Source organism: Lathyrus oleraceus, chromosome 3 (genome assembly GCF_024323335.1).
Source record: "Lathyrus oleraceus cultivar Zhongwan6 chromosome 3, CAAS_Psat_ZW6_1.0, whole genome shotgun sequence".
Classification (NCBI taxonomy): Eukaryota; Viridiplantae; Streptophyta; class Magnoliopsida; order Fabales; family Fabaceae; genus Lathyrus; species Lathyrus oleraceus.
The window spans coordinates 44,020,361-44,036,550 of NC_066581.1; the positions used below are offsets into that span (position 1 = coordinate 44,020,361).

The window sequence follows — 16,190 nt, forward strand, 5'->3', positions numbered from 1 at the left end:
TGGAGGCTGAAGTCTTTGTTTGTTTCGCATCAAAATGGATGTTGCATACTCTTTTATGAAAATGTTTTTGGAGTCGCACGAGGGCGGAAAATAAGTTTGATGAGTTTGAGTTGATTTTAAGCGGAGGCAGGCATCCAAGCAGGGAGCTCTACTGCATTACTCGAATGCCCGAAAAGGAAGAGGCCTAAGCCCAATCACTCTCTTTTCATTCAAAAGTTTATTATGAAAATGTGTGGCAAATTAGGTCAAAGTTCATTAACGGAAGATGATTAGTCAGACAGAGAGCTCTACAGCAGTGTCCAAATAATCGGGAAAGAGAAGGTCGATGCCCAATCAATCTTTTTCTTCTATAAGAGAAATGACCTAATTCTGGTAATTACTGTATGTTAATATGGAAGACGAATGTTTGAACATTGAGCTCTACAGCAGTATCCTAACATTCGAAACAGAGAAAGTCTAAACTTAATCAGTTTCTTACATTTTTATTGTAAAAAGATTTTAAAAAAGGGAGGCGACTTGACTTTGGATCAAGCGTCTCAAGTTGACTTATGAAAATAGTTTGGATGTGGCGGGGGCATATGCTCAACTTTGCATTTTAATTTGGATTTTATTTGGAAAATAGACTCGATGTTGGATCGAATGTTTATTTATTCTTTTTTTTTTGAAGGTGGTTGATTTTAATCTTTTGTTAATAATCAACTAATACAGTAAAGTAAATAAAAACGGTAAATTTATTACACATTTACGGGAATGGGGATACAATTTGTCAAATGGGGATACGAACATGAACTTATTTAACCGATCGACTTCATACATCTAGATCAAATAAAATAATCGATAAAGTAAATCCACTTAACAATAAATATCAATTAATTAAATTATAATCAATTAATCAATTTAGAAAATTAATTAATTAACTATTAATTTAATCAAAGCAAAAAGAAAATAATACTAAAACACATAAAGACAAGATAAGGGTGTAAGACATGAATGAGATGGTCCAAATAACATAGGTCTAAAGCCTAACCCAAGCATAATTAACCCATTTTACTTAAATAATAATAATAATAATAATAATAATAATAATAATAATTAATAATAATAATAATAGTAATAATAATAATAATAATATTAATAATAATAATAATAATAATAATAATAATAATAATAATAAAAATAATAATAAAAATAATAATAAGAGAGGAAGGGGCGATACATTCAGTGAAACAAGAGAGGTAGCAAGTTCACCTTTCCAAATTTCAAAATGTAGCCAATATGGATTAGATATGTGGCCATGGAATTAATAAAACAAAACCACCGAAAGGAAATAAATACTCCCTCTCAGTTCTCACAAAATGCAAAGAATGAAACCATTTTTTCTCTGTTAAGAACTTCACACACACAAAAACCATTCCAACAATGCTCTCATTTTGAGAAAAGATTTCAAAAAAAAAAATCAATTTACTTAAATAATAATATTAATAATAATAATAATAATATTAATAATAATAATAATCCACAAAATAATAATAATAATAATAATAATAGTAATAATTAAAATAATAATGGTCATTAATAAATAATAATAGTGAATAAAAAAAATAAAAATAAAAACCCAACCAAACATGTGGGGGAGTTGCTTCAACCAAAATTGATTTTAATCTGTAACTAAATTAGCCTGATAATATTGACTCTTTCAAACAACAATGGCCAAACAAAACCAATAAAAATGGATACATGACCAGCTCTTTTTTATTTATTTTATAAAATATATAAAATAAAACTAAGATAAACTAAATACAACAACCAAAATAAAAATGGAGAAAAAAAAGTCTCATTGTTCCTCATCTCTCACAATCTCTTGCTTTGTAAACTTAAATTTCAAAAAATTTACTTCCAATCTTTCTTATTCATGTTTTAATTAAAACTAAATAAATTAGAAAGAATAATAATAAAAAAAAACAGCAACTATATTATCTAATTTAAACTTTGTTTATGAGATAACAAAGCTCAGATAAAGCTAGTATTCACCAACAAAACTCATATAATGAAAAAGTAAACTCAAGAAATAAAACAAAGGGAGGAAACCCATGAGTACCAAATGGAAAGTAAGGGAGACGACGGTTCCAGTTGATAGCGCACGGTCGGAAGAGAGATGTGCAGTTGGTGGTTACGTTTGATACACCGGTTTCGCCGGAAACGTCCGTGGTGGTGACGTGATGGAGGAACAGAAGCAAGCCACTATGTCGGTGATGATTTGACCGTGCGTGGTGTTTTTTATGTGTGTTGCCTTAATGTATGGGAGATCGGAAGTGAGAAAGTGTGGAAACTTGAGTGTTATGGACCATTGGGAGAATGAAGGTATTTTTTTCTGTGCTTTCCTACATCAAGTCTCCTGTGGTTTAAAGGAAGAAATGATACTTAAAGAAACATATGGATGAATCACATGCCACGAACCTTCCCCAACCATGCGCCAAGTGTCTCTTTCTTAATGGAGAAATTTGAAGATATTTTGCATTTCTTTCTAATTCTTAAATTAAATGATAATAAAAATTAAACTTCACTAATTAAAATAAAAATAATAAAAATTGAATTGAATTTAACAAACAAATAATTTTAATTAATTTTACTAACTAAATTGGCTAAAACATAAAAAAATAAATCGGAAAAATAAATAAATAAATAATAATAAATAAAAAATCAGGCGTAAAATGTCCAAAAAATAAATTGAATTCACTTAATTGATCGGCACCAAATAAACGTCTCGGAAATATACAGGTTTTGATAAAAAAAATTGAAATAAAAATTGTCTAGTTAAAAGGCTCAGATTGATTGAAATGCGACCGAAAAAGTAGTCAAAAAAATAAAAGGAGTGCGCCAGATTAAACTACGCGGATCATAGATTAATAAAATTGACGTTTGCAAGCTCAATTTTGAAATTTTTCGCCCGCTAATTCAACATACAGTTGAGAAACGGTGCGACCGGTTTGTCTGTAGACCCGAAAAATTAACCTAGCTGAAATTCCAAGCACTATGCAAAATAAAATGCATGTGGTGACAAGTATAAAATGCAAACGTCTAGTGAATGCACTGATTCACTGACTGAATAAATACGAACAGACAATTAGACGCAGATGAATCTCCCTTGGACCATTTACTTCTCATTCTCAAACACAAACAAAACCTATACATATATTCAGACAACGACAACGCTCTTAATTCTCACCTTCTGAACCTCTGAAACAAGACGTAATTGAATGAATGATGCACTGAGATCGAGAAATCAAGTCTTTCGACTTCTTAATCAACAGATGATGAATGAAGGTTATTAAGATAAGATAAAATGCCAAAACTTCTGACTTTTTATCTAAAATCTTGATAAATTCTTTTTAACTAATGAAATGCATGACAAACTGGATCGATTCATGCTATGTTGATACGAGTGAAAAACTCAGGGTAAAATTTAGGGTATGACACTCGCATTCAAATAAATCGAGGAGAGGAGTTGAAAACTCAAAACCATCTCCCTTTTCACTTCGTTATTATGAAATGGTATTCAATTGCACTTAGGTATTTTTAATTGATTTTGAATAAAATACTCGATATTGGATCGAGGCTTTAAATTTGTTTTTACGAATGAAGTGGATTTTATTTAGTGTCTCGATCGTCTAATCGATCAATTAACAATCGACTAGGTCTCATTGTAAGAAAGCCCAAGAGTAAGCTATATGAGGTTGATGGCGATGCTAAACGCAATCGACTTACAAAGGTGTTTGAAGATGGGCTCGAGGTTTGAATCGAGAATTATGTGATTTATTTTTGACATTGGTTGGAATAGTTTTGAATCGATGAGATTTGAAAGGGTTTCTCATTATTATAACGCGCCTCACATATGAAATCAAGAATTTGTACAAATGGATAAATAAGCACAAAATAATAATTCATATAAATCCCAAAAGTGAATAATCATCTAAATTATGCTAAATAATAAATGATGATAATAAAATCATGTTAATTAATTAAATATGAATAAGTTATATAATCAATATTAGGTATTAATAATAATGATAATAAAAATTTAATTGATAAATAAAACTCCATTTAAATCAAATAAATTTAACAACCAATTATGTGCTAAAATAAACAAGAGAAACACACAAAATGGATGGGCCTTTTAAGCATCCTAAGGACCACTAGGGCGCACAACAGTAGATAGAAGGGAAGTGGGCCGAAAACCCAAGATGCCCAAGCGGGCAGAATCATTTCGGTTCAACCGAAACCCTAGGTCAGATCCAATAAGATCCATCCACATTCTGCTGGGAAACACAAGAGGAAATAAAAAATTTCAATTCCAACGGTCACATGGGAAATGGGGTATGTAGCGGGGTATTCGCTACCTTTGGAGATATTGATTAAATCCAAGGTAAATCATACAAAGTCAAGTCGTCATCGCACTTCTATTTATCCAAAGGAAAGGTTAGAAAGCGAACAAAAACCTAAAAAGTTTTAACAAAAACTAGTAAAGGAAACAGAGATCTGGGTAAGGGGGTTGGTTATGCAATGGGAAGGTGTTAGGCACCCAAAACATCCTAGGTACTCCTAGGGAGCCCTTTTCACATTTGTTGCAAAGCTTATTTGTTTTGTGAAATTTTATTTGTGCAAACATGATTGAAGAGTTGAGAAGAGAATTTACAAGTTATTTACATTTTGTGTTTGGATGGATAAACCCATTGCCTACGTACCCTCTTATAAAAAGATTAGGATCAAAACCTCGTAGTTCGGGGTAAAAATTTCAAAATGAATTGGTGAATTGATTGGTCCAAAAGCCTTAAGGTCTTTTGTTATCCAAGGGAAAAAACTCAACCTAAAACCCCAAATCCACCATGTGAGGATAACTTCAACATGCTAGTGAGGGGTTAACCCTATAATAAGCATGGAAGGCTTATTGTCCATCACTAAGGACAAAGGTGAGTATTACATCTACCACAAAGATAACTCAAACCTAATAGCTAAAGGTTATGAAAATTTTGATTAAGCAAGTGGCCATTGAAACCACAAAAAAGACATTTGAATGGGTTATATTTACCAATTAGAAGTATATACAAAAGTATTCAAAGTTGACTTAAAGATTCAATTCAAAATGAGTGTTCTGAAAAGAAAGTTTGAAAATCAAAAGCATAAGGCTTAGGTTTCTAATGTTGAAAACAAAAGTCAAATGTTTGCACAAAGAGGTTTTTGGCTTTGGTTAGAGTGGAGAGATGGAGAAGAAGGGCTAAGTCCTAAGGAAAGCAAAAAGATGAGGGATAAGAAATGAAACCATACTAGGAGTTCCTCTCTTGAGATCATATTGATGATCCAAGTAGCTCCCATCCTTTGGAATAAGCAAGCACAAAGTATAAGCAATCAAACAAGTCTCAAAAGAGATCCTCAATGTATCTTGTATCTTCCACTTGGATGAACATGGTAATGATCCTCCAATTAAGCTCAAATGGAAACTCCTAGTTCAAGAGCACACACATCAAAAGTTCCATGGGGTAAAACGCTATCCTAACCAGAGACCAGGGAAACAACAAACTAATAGGGAGATTAAGACTCGAATCTAATAGTTATCATGCAATCAACATCCCTAAGTTGAGGTATCTAACAAGAACTTAACTCACAAGTAAGCAAACATCACACACTATATCCATACAAGAGGCTCAAACAATGAGTGGGCTTTAGTCAAGAGGGTTCATGTCAACCTCAACAAACAAGCCAAACTGTAAAGGGTAGTCTGTAGCTCTTAACCATTAACATTGAACGTTAGGGTGAAGCTGATCAAATTGGTAATGAGGATGAGACCTCATGCTCTTAACCCTGGCCAGGGTGAGCTCATGACAAAGAAAGCGTGGGGATCCAGAAAGTGGGATCCTTTTCCACTTGACAGACTCTGGACAAAGATCTGGGGCACATGTTCAGAAGCATCAGCACGTAGTGCGAGCATAAAGAACGACACACTGAATAACGGGGGATTGGCTACTAATCCCTTTTATCCTTCAATTGCCTCTTCTCTTGGAGGTCTTATCAAATAACACATGCCTCTTATTGGAGGTCTTTGAGCACAATTTTAAACAAACACAAACAGAGCCTCTGAAGGAGGACTTGCCAACAAAATGCCTGCCAAAAAGGTGACAGGACTTCAGACTACATGAAGTAAGAAGCTAACTACCTGAGTGGTGTGTCAACCACAATCCAAAACTTAAGCAAAAGCAAAAGCAAGCAAGCAACTAAGGTACCTGTACAAAGACTAAACAGTCAGTATTTCAGTCATAAAACCAGAAAACAAACAGTGAAACTCTCCAACAGTTACACAATTCAATGCATAATGCCCAAGCACTCAAATGAGCTCATGAGTTCACCACATCAATTAAAACCCTACAAAACAACAATAAGTCAGAACTCAATTCATTTTTTATCTCACAAAGTGAGAACAAATCCAACCATCAATGATAAGTGTCCAAACCTGAAACACAAGACAAAGTTAGTTTATGTACAAAACCCTAGTGCAAAGACAAGATTCAAAACCCAATCAAATGACCAAAACAAAACCCAATCTTCTACACATCACACATTCAAACACTCCATCTAATGTCCTCAAAAGGACCAGTATCAAATCAATAAGCAAGTATCGCAATTGGTCTAGGCCATGCAAGGACAAAAAATGTGCACAAAATGAACTTCCAACTTAGAAAGTTCATATCAAATCAAAAATACTGATAACATGAAATTATATCACATTTTAGGACTTAATTCAATTAAATTATATTATTATTTACTTTAATTTATTTCATTTTATCAGATATTACGCGGTATTTCCTTTCTATTTATCTCAGGTAGTCTATTTGAAGCAAAAGTAAAAAAAGGAAGAAAAGGAGGTGCAAAAAGAAGTTTTTGGAAAGAAATAGCAAAAGCCAAGCCCAGCCCAAAGAAGGCACAGGCGTTGTGCCTGTGACGAGCGTCACAGAGGCTGTGACGAGCGTCATGCTGTATACACTTGTGTGACGAGCGTCACACATGGTGTGACGGACATCACACCATTCCCCTACATTTTTGCCTTCAGAGACGTTGAGTCCTATTTGCACGCTGAATCCTATTTCCACGCCTATGCCTTCGTTACGTGAAGACCCCTTGACGCGGACTACTTCTGAAGACCGTTACGGAAAGTGCCAATATAAATACCAGCTTTGCAAACCCTTCCTCGGGTCCACGCTTCCAAACAGTTTTCCAGTTTTCGCTTTTTCGCATTTTTTTTCCAGCAGCTTAAGCATATTCCTTATAGTACTTCTTTTATAATTTTTTATATTGTTTCTTTTACAATTCTATTTTCTTTTCTAGCACTTAATTAATTTTTCGCACAATAGTTTCTACACCGGAAACTATTGTGTACCTTTTACCGGATCTAACCTTACGTTAGAATCTAGTTTTTTATTCCTTCGCTTTATTTTTCTGCCTGATTGAAGAACTCAAGAACAAATCCAACCGGTCTGTGGTGGAGTGTTCAAGACTGCTATTTAATTATTCAGGTTCTTTATTTATTTGTTGAATTTATATATGCTTGTTTTTATCATTAATTTATACTGCTTGCCTGCGATGAATCTGTTTATGCATGTTATTTATTTAAGTCTGTTTAGCATGTCTGGCTGATTTATTTAGGTATCGGTATGTAAAGTAAGCGTAATGAAGGAATCAAAACTAAGTTGGTTTAATTAAGTTTAAAATTAAAATCACTCTTTTTACGGTCTCAATTTACAGGTTTAATAACAAAGTTTTTGTACGAAAGTAAAAGACATAAAGAAGTTAAAATCAATAGAGCGAAGTTTGAGGTTTTGACTGGACAGTGTAAATTGGACATTAATTCTAGATCAGGGCGAGAGCAATTTTTAGAGTTAATTAAATTCTAATCTTTTTCAAAAAGTATTTTTAAAGATTGAATGTGAGGACGAGAGTTAAGCATTTGAATTTAATTATATAACCTAAGTCAACAGAGCGAGAGTTTGAGATAAGGGTGTTTAAACGATTAGTGTTTTCTTAAAAAGAGTTTCTACGGATTCTATTGTTTTCAAAAAGTGGTTTTTGACTTAATTATAAGTGACTATAAAATCATAGTTTATTCAACAGAGCGAGAGTTTGAGATAAAACTTTTAATCAATAGTGTCAACTGAAAAGGTTTATTTTAAAACCAAGAAACCAATAAAGAATTGATTCCCTAATTACGACGAATTACATACCGATATCCGCTTATTAGATATAAATTTTAGATCTTATTTTAGTTTTAGCTTTTTCCCCCAAAAATATAAGTATTACCTGCCTTAGCTTTACGAAGTAACCTTAGATAACGGTATATCGATTCATAAGTCCCTGTGGGATCGATATCTTTTAAAACTACGCGATAGAACTGTGCACTTGCAGTTTGTACCCCAATTCGACTCATAAAGTCGAGCGATCAAGTTTTTGGCGCCGTTGCCGGGGACTTTTATTTAGTCGATATCGTAACTCTTCTGTTACGCTGTAGAGACTAAGGCTTTTCTTTCTCTTTTCTTTCTTTCGTTGATTTGTATGCCACACACTCGCTCACAAGGCGAGCCGTTCTACTTACGAATCAATGATATCGAACTATATCTCCGAGTCTTACGACGAATTCGGGAATATCGTGCTTCAAACAATCTACCTCCTGTAGAACTTCCTGATTTCAAAAATATTTTCCCTTCGATACCCGAGATGGCAGAACCAGCTCGTGCTCTTAGAGATTACGCCGCTCCATCGCAAGATGAACCGCATTCAAGTATTGCTCCACCCGCAATCGAAGCAAACAACTTTGAACTCAAACCTTCACTGTTGCAGGCAGTGCAACAGAACCAATTCTCTGGAAATCCTACCGAGGATCCTAACCTTCATTTATCCGTATTTGTCCAATACGCTGATACTGTTAAAGCTGATGGTGTCACTTCAGAGGCAATTCGACTTCGTCTTTTTCCTTTCTCGTTAAGAGATAGCGCTAGAAGATGGCTTCAATCTCTTCCTTCCAACTCAGTCACCACATGGAACGAGTTGAAGAAAGTTTTTCTTGCTCGATATTTTCCGCCAAGCAAAACAGCTATGTTAAGAGCCCAAATAAATGGATTTAAACAGAAAGATAACGAGTCTCTTTTTGAAGCATGGGAAAGATACAAAGACATGATGAGACTTTGTCCACACCATGGTTTAGAAGACTGGTTAGTAATTCATACATTCTATAATGGTCTCCTATACAACACGAGGTTAACAATAGATGTCGCCGCAGGTGGTGCACTAATGAACAAACCTTATGCTGACGCTTACCAACTTATCGAAAGCATGGCTCAAAACCACTATCAGTGGGGAAGCGAACGAACAATGGTGGAAAAACCTCAAACGAAAACTGGCATGTACGAGATAAGTAACCTTGATCATGTTAATGCAAAAGTGGATGCTCTGGTCCAGAAAATTGAAAGTTTAAATGTATCACCTCCAGTCACCGTAGTTGCCATAACTCAGAATTGCGAAGTCTGTGGAATCCAAGGTCACACTCCTGCAGATTGTCAACTCCTAACAGGAATCCAAGCGGAGCAAGTAAATTATGCTCAAGGAAGCCCCTACTCGCACACCTATAACTCAAATTGGAAGAATCATCCCAATTTTTCATATAAGAGTAATAATGCTCTATACGCACCTGGACAATCTCCAAATCAAGCCCCAGCTATACCTCCGGGATATCAGAAGCCGATCCCATCTACATCTAACAATAACGCCCCTAGGAAATCCAACTTGGAAATCATGATGGAAAACTTTATAGCTTCTCAACAGCAAACCAATAAAGATTTCTTAAACCAGAATGTACACACTGGCGAACAAATTAAACAACTAGCAAGTAAAGTAGATGCCCTGGCTACTCATAACAAAATGCTGGAAATGCAAATATCACAAGTAGCTCAAGAACAAGCGCTTACTGCTGCCCCAACTGGTACATTTCCTGGCCAACCCCAACCTAACCCAAGAAGCCACGCTCATGAAATTATACTGAGAAGTGGAACGGAAGTGGAAGGACCGTCTGACCCAAGGATAGAAAACCAAAACTCTAAAAAGTCAACTGAGGAAGAAAGTGAACCTAAGGAAAAGGAAGAGAGTAATAAGGAAACCGTAGAAAAGAAGGAACCTTATGTACCTCCACCACCTTATAAACCACCTATCCCTTACCCTCAAAGGCTTATTAAAACCAAAGATGCGGGCCAATTTAAAAAATTTGTCGACCTACTAAAACAATTAAACGTCACAATTCCGTTTACAGAAGCTATTACGCAGATGCCCTCATACGCCAAGTTTTTAAAAGAAATTCTTTCTAATAAAAGGAAACTTGAAGATAGCGAAACCGTTACACTCACCGCTGAATGTAGCGCTATAATACAGAATATGCCTCCTAAACTTAAAGACCCAGGTAGTTTCTCTATACCCTGTCACATAGGAAAATTTGTCATTGACAAAGCCTTATGCGATTTAGGAGCCGGTATTAGTGTTATGCCTTTATCCATATGCAAGAGACTTGAAATGGGAGAATTAAGACCAACTAAAATGTTTGTGCAACTAGCAGATCGTTCCGTCAAATACCCTGTAGGAATTCTTGAAAACGTTCCAGTGCGCATAGGTCAATTCTACATTCCAACTGATTTTATAATTATGGATATTAGAGAAGATGAAGTTACACCCATTATACTGGGAAGACCGTTCTTAGCAACTGCCGGTGCAATCATAGACGTAAAACGAGGACGACTCACTTTCGAAGTAGGAGAAGAGAAAATTGAGTTCATTCTTTCCCAATTTTTGAAAGCACCTGCAATAGAAGATACATGTTACTTCATGGATATCATCGATGAATGCATAAAAGAAACGGAGTTAGAAAAAGACAAATCATCTGACTATCTTGTAGAAGACAAACTTAACCAATGTTTAGCAATAACACCAGACCCTACGCAGTGCCTTAAGAAACCAACCTTAGACCTGAAAACACTTCCCAAGAATCTGAGATATGAATTCCTAGACTTAGAGCTTGAACGACCAGTGATAGTTAATGCTGACATAGGAAGACTCGAAACAGAAAAACTCCTGCATATCTTAAGAAAATATCCAACCGCACTAGGTTACAACATCACCGATCTTAAAGGAATAAGTCCTTCTATTTGTATGCACCGCATCATGCTAGAAGAAGACTGTAAAACTTCTAGGGAACACCAGAGGAGACTAAACCCGATCCTGAGTGAGGTAGTGAAGAAGGAAATAACCAAGTTATTAGAGGCAGGTATCATATATCCTATATCTGATAGCAAATGGGTTAGTCCGGTACACGTAGTACCAAAGAAAGGAGGTATAACAGTCAGTGAAAATGAAAAAGGAGAAACTATAACCAAACGAATCGAATCGGGATGGAGAATGTGCATTGACTATAGGAAACTAAACAAAGCAACCCGAAAAGATCATTTCCCTTTACCATTCATTGACCAGATGTTAGAACGATTAGCAAAACATTCACATTTCTGCTATCTAGACGGTTACTCAGGTTTCTTTCAAATACCAATTCATCCTGATGACCAAGAAAAGACAACGTTCACGTGCCCTTTTGGTACCTTCGCTTATAGACGAATGCCGTTTGGCTTGTTTAATGCTCCTGCAACTTTCCAAAGATGCATGACGGCAATATTCGCCGATTTTCTAGAAAACATCATGGAAGTATTTATGGATGACTTTTCCGTATGCGGACAAAGCTTTGAAGAATGTCTTGAAAACCTAGAGAAAGTTCTAGAGCGATGTGTAAAAGTAAACCTAGTACTTAATTGGGAAAAATGCCACTTTATGGTACAAGAAGGAATTGTTTTAGGACACATCATCTCGAACAGAGGAATTGAAATAGACAAAGCCAAAATAGAGGTAATCGAAAACCTTCAACCTCCGAAAACTGTGAGAGAAGTACGAAGCTTCTTAGGACATGCCGGTTTTTACTGACGATTCATTAAAGACTTCTCTAAAATAACTAAACCGTTGACCGGATTATTGATGGAAGATGTTGAATTCATATTCGACAATAAATGTTTAGAAGCATTTCAAACGCTTAAACAAGCACTGATCTCCACACCCATAATGCAGACACCAGATTGGAATGAACCATTCGAAATAATGTGTGATGCCAGTGATTACGCTGTAGGTGCTGTTTTAGGACAACGAAAGGATAAAAAGCTTCATGTTATATATTACGCAAGTAGAACTCTAGATGAAGCACAAATGAATTACGCCACAACCGAGAAAGAACTTCTAGCAGTAGTGTTTGCGCTAGATAAATTTCGTTCTTACTTGGTCGGAGCCAAAATAATCATCTACACTGACCACGCCGCTATCAAATACCTCTTAACTAAAAAGGATGCTAAACCTAGACTCCTAAGGTGGATCCTGTTGCTACAAGAGTTCAATTTGGAAATCAAAGACAAGAAAGGAACTGAAAACGTAGTAGCAGATCACCTCTCTAGACTTGAGAACCTTGAACCGGAAAGAACATCAATTAACGATGATTTCTCGTACGATAAGCTTATAGCTACCTTAGAAGAAAATCACGCTGATAAACAGGTAGAAACCACCTTAGCCATATCTGTTACACCGTGGTACGCTGACCTCGTTAATTATTTAGCTGCCGGAATAGTTCCACCTACCTTATCCTACCAACAGAAGAAACGATTCTTCTATGACATAAAACATTACTACTGGGATGACCCCTTACTTTTTAAAAGAGGCCCCGATGGTATTTTCCGTCGGTGTATACCCGAAGAAGAGGTAGAAAATATAATCCAACACTGTCACTCCGTTCCTTATGGTGGACACGCAAGTACATCCAAGACCTGCTCTAAAATCCTACAAGCCGGTTTTTATTGGCCAAGTATATGGAAGGATGTACATGCAGCTATTAAGAAATGTGACAGATGTCAACGCACAGGAAACATATCTAGACGTGACGAGATGCCACAAAAGGGCATTTTGGAAGTAGAGATTTTCGACGTGTGGGGAATAGACTTCATGGGACCTTTTCCATCCCCTTCCGGTAACAAATACATACTCGTGGCAGTTGACTACGTATCAAAATGGATTGAAGCTATGGCTTCTCCAACTAACGACACACGAGTAGTAACTAGACTCTTTAAGAATATAATATTTCCAAGGTTTGGTGTCCCAAGAATAGTAGTCAGTGATGGTGGATCGCATTTCATATCCAAAGTACTCGAAAAACTACTGCTTAAGTATGGCGTAAGACATAGAGTAGCGACACCTTACCACCCCCAAACCAGTGGGCAAGTGGAAGTATCTAACCGAGAAATCAAACAGATACTAGAGAAAACAGTCGCCACTTCAAGGAAAGATTGGTCATTGAAATTACCAGAAGCTTTATGGGCTTACCGAACTGCTTACAAAACGCCCATAGGGACGACCCCATTTAAGCTAATTTATGGAAAATCCTGTCACCTCCCGGTAGAATTAGAACATAAAGCCTATTGGGCTATTAAAAATCTAAATTTAAACTATAAAGCCGCCGGTGAAAAGAGAATCCTTGATATAAGCGAATTAGAGGAACTCAGAAGAGACGCTTACGAAAATGCCAGAATCTACAAAGAAAGAACAAAACAATGGCATGACAAGCGCATATCAAGGAAAAACTTCAAACAAGGCGATACAGTCCTTTTATTTAACTCCAGACTAAAGTTATTTCCGGGAAAACTACGATCTAGATGGTCAGGTCCTTTTCAAATCACCAATGTTTTTCCCAGTGGAGCAGTAGAAATTAAAGGCAAATCTATGGAACCATTTACCGTAAACGGGCAACGTCTAAAACATTATCACTATGCAGAAAACAATGAAGATTCGCAAGTCTTGCACTTAGACGAAATGCCTCCAGAAATTATAGATTATAATTGATTATTTTTATGTCGAGCTTGCGACATTAAACAAAGCGCTTAGTGGGAGACAACCCACAAATATTTTATTATTTCCTTATTCTATTATTATTTTTCTATTTCTTCCTTAATTATTCTCTTAATTTTTGTTTAGTATTCATTCTTAATTTATTTTAATTTATTAAAAACTTTTCTCTTCTTTCGGCATTTGGCCAAATCCTGACTAAAACTCTTGTTTTTCTTTTCTCTAGCTAACACTAACCTGATGGGACAAATTGATCGTATGGGTATCAAATTCAGAGGAACAGCTCAGAAACAAAAGTTTGAGGAACTAGCCACGAGAGAGATGCTACCTAGCCTGTATGCTGATGACTGGGCAATGACTGCCCTTGGACTAAGACAAAGTGTCCTGTATTTGCTGAATCAGATAGGGTGGGAAACCGCTCCTATCCGTAGATAATTTGTCACTTACCGGAGACTGACTCTAGAATTCCTTAGTTCTCTGATCTATCTACCCAGCCATGGAAAAGGAATAAGCAGAGGTTTTATCCAGTTCAGAATGTTTAACATGGAGTACCAATTCAATATTCAAGATTTTACCAACCTTTTAGGCTTCCCTACATCCTTTGACACATTCACAGTGAGCCAAGAGGAACTTTTCGAATATAGAGAACTTGAACACTTTTGGGGTAACTTGACTGGAAATGACGATCCCGAGGAACATGAGTTTCTCTCTGGAAACATACATAACCCGGCCTTCCGTTATTTCCATAAGATCCTGACCCACACCTTATTTAGGAAGAAGCCAAACAGTACCACAGTTTCACGTGATGAACTCTTCATCATATTTTGTGCTTCCCAGAACCGTCCAGTAAACGGTGCCACTTTTATGTTAGAAAATTTGGACCACCTTATCCAAGATGAGCGAGCACCAATTCGAATAGGCGGTTTGATAACTATGATAGGTAATGCTATTGGATTACGTCAGCCTATGCTTGACTTAAGCCCTTTTTGTGGCATTACTACTATGAGTATACCCTTCCTCTTCAACACTTTGTTTATAGCAAACCTAGGGTCTGATGAGTTTGAGCTTATAATTGATAACCAAGTTCTTTGCCTATTCACCATGCCCGATCCTAGGACTAGTGTTCATAACCGCAACAACTGGCTCTACAATCTGAACGAAACCCCCTCTCCTGCTAGATCCACTGAATCCATCCAGGACTATGAGATTTGTGATGACTATGAGATTTATGATGACCAGATTCCTTATGCTGAATCAGATCCTCAGACACCATCTGGTTATTATGATATTGATCCTCCTCCTCAACCTGCTCAGACCGAAGAATCGGCAATACCCGACCTTATACATCATATGCCCGGAACTGATTATAACACTGCCATGGAAGCCTTGATGTCAGAACAAGATGCCCTCAGAGAAGAGTTCACTAGCTTGAGGCACGAATTTCTGGGATACATGAACAGTGTGACAAACCAGTTTCACGAGTTACTATACCGTGTTAACTCCTTTGCCCCTCCGGCCAGAGATCGTGCAGATGGATAGAATTCATTTTTCTTAGTTATTTAGTCTTAAGTTAGATTATTTATTTAATGTTATTTCAAATTATGTTCGTATCTGTTTCTCTTTCGCATTTTTGTTTTTCTCCATTGTTACATTATGATTATTTTATTGAAGCTATTTATTCATTTTATTATGTAATATCTATTATGCTCTCTACTGTTGTTGCCTACATGACTTATTAAAGAACAATATATTTATGCATCATTATGCAAAGTAGAATGACATGCAGGAAAATTAAATAGCAAAATAAAATAATCTGAAGCAAAACAAATAAATAATAAAAAAAAAAATTACCAAGTTATTCTAAAGAACGCTAGCTGAAGCCATGCCAAAAAGACTGTGTGACGAGCGTCACACAATCTATGACGGACGACATGCCAAGTACCTGTTACGCCCGTCACGCCCCTATGACGAGCGTAACACCTTTCTGACTAGGTGAACGTTACATGCCGTTGGAGACGAACGTTACACCCTTTCACTTTTTACCTTCCCCATTTATTCCCATTAACCCACATTTATTCACTTTTCAACCACCTCCTTTCCAACTCCCAAATTCTTTTCCTATAAATACCCATCAAAACCCTCCTCCATTCACCACAAACCACTCTCTAATATCAAATACATTTCTT

The 16,190-nt window shown here is 36.2% G+C and overlaps 1 non-coding gene across 1 annotated transcript; it reads right to left on the reverse strand.

The window, feature by feature from the left end:
• Window positions 1-9,135: 9,135 nt before the first annotated feature.
• On the reverse strand, window positions 9,136-9,242 carry LOC127133069 (small nucleolar RNA R71). The gene has a single exon (XR_007807065.1). It is a non-coding gene; the product is annotated as a small nucleolar RNA R71 (small nucleolar RNA).
• Between the last annotated feature and the right edge of the window lie 6,948 nt (window positions 9,243-16,190).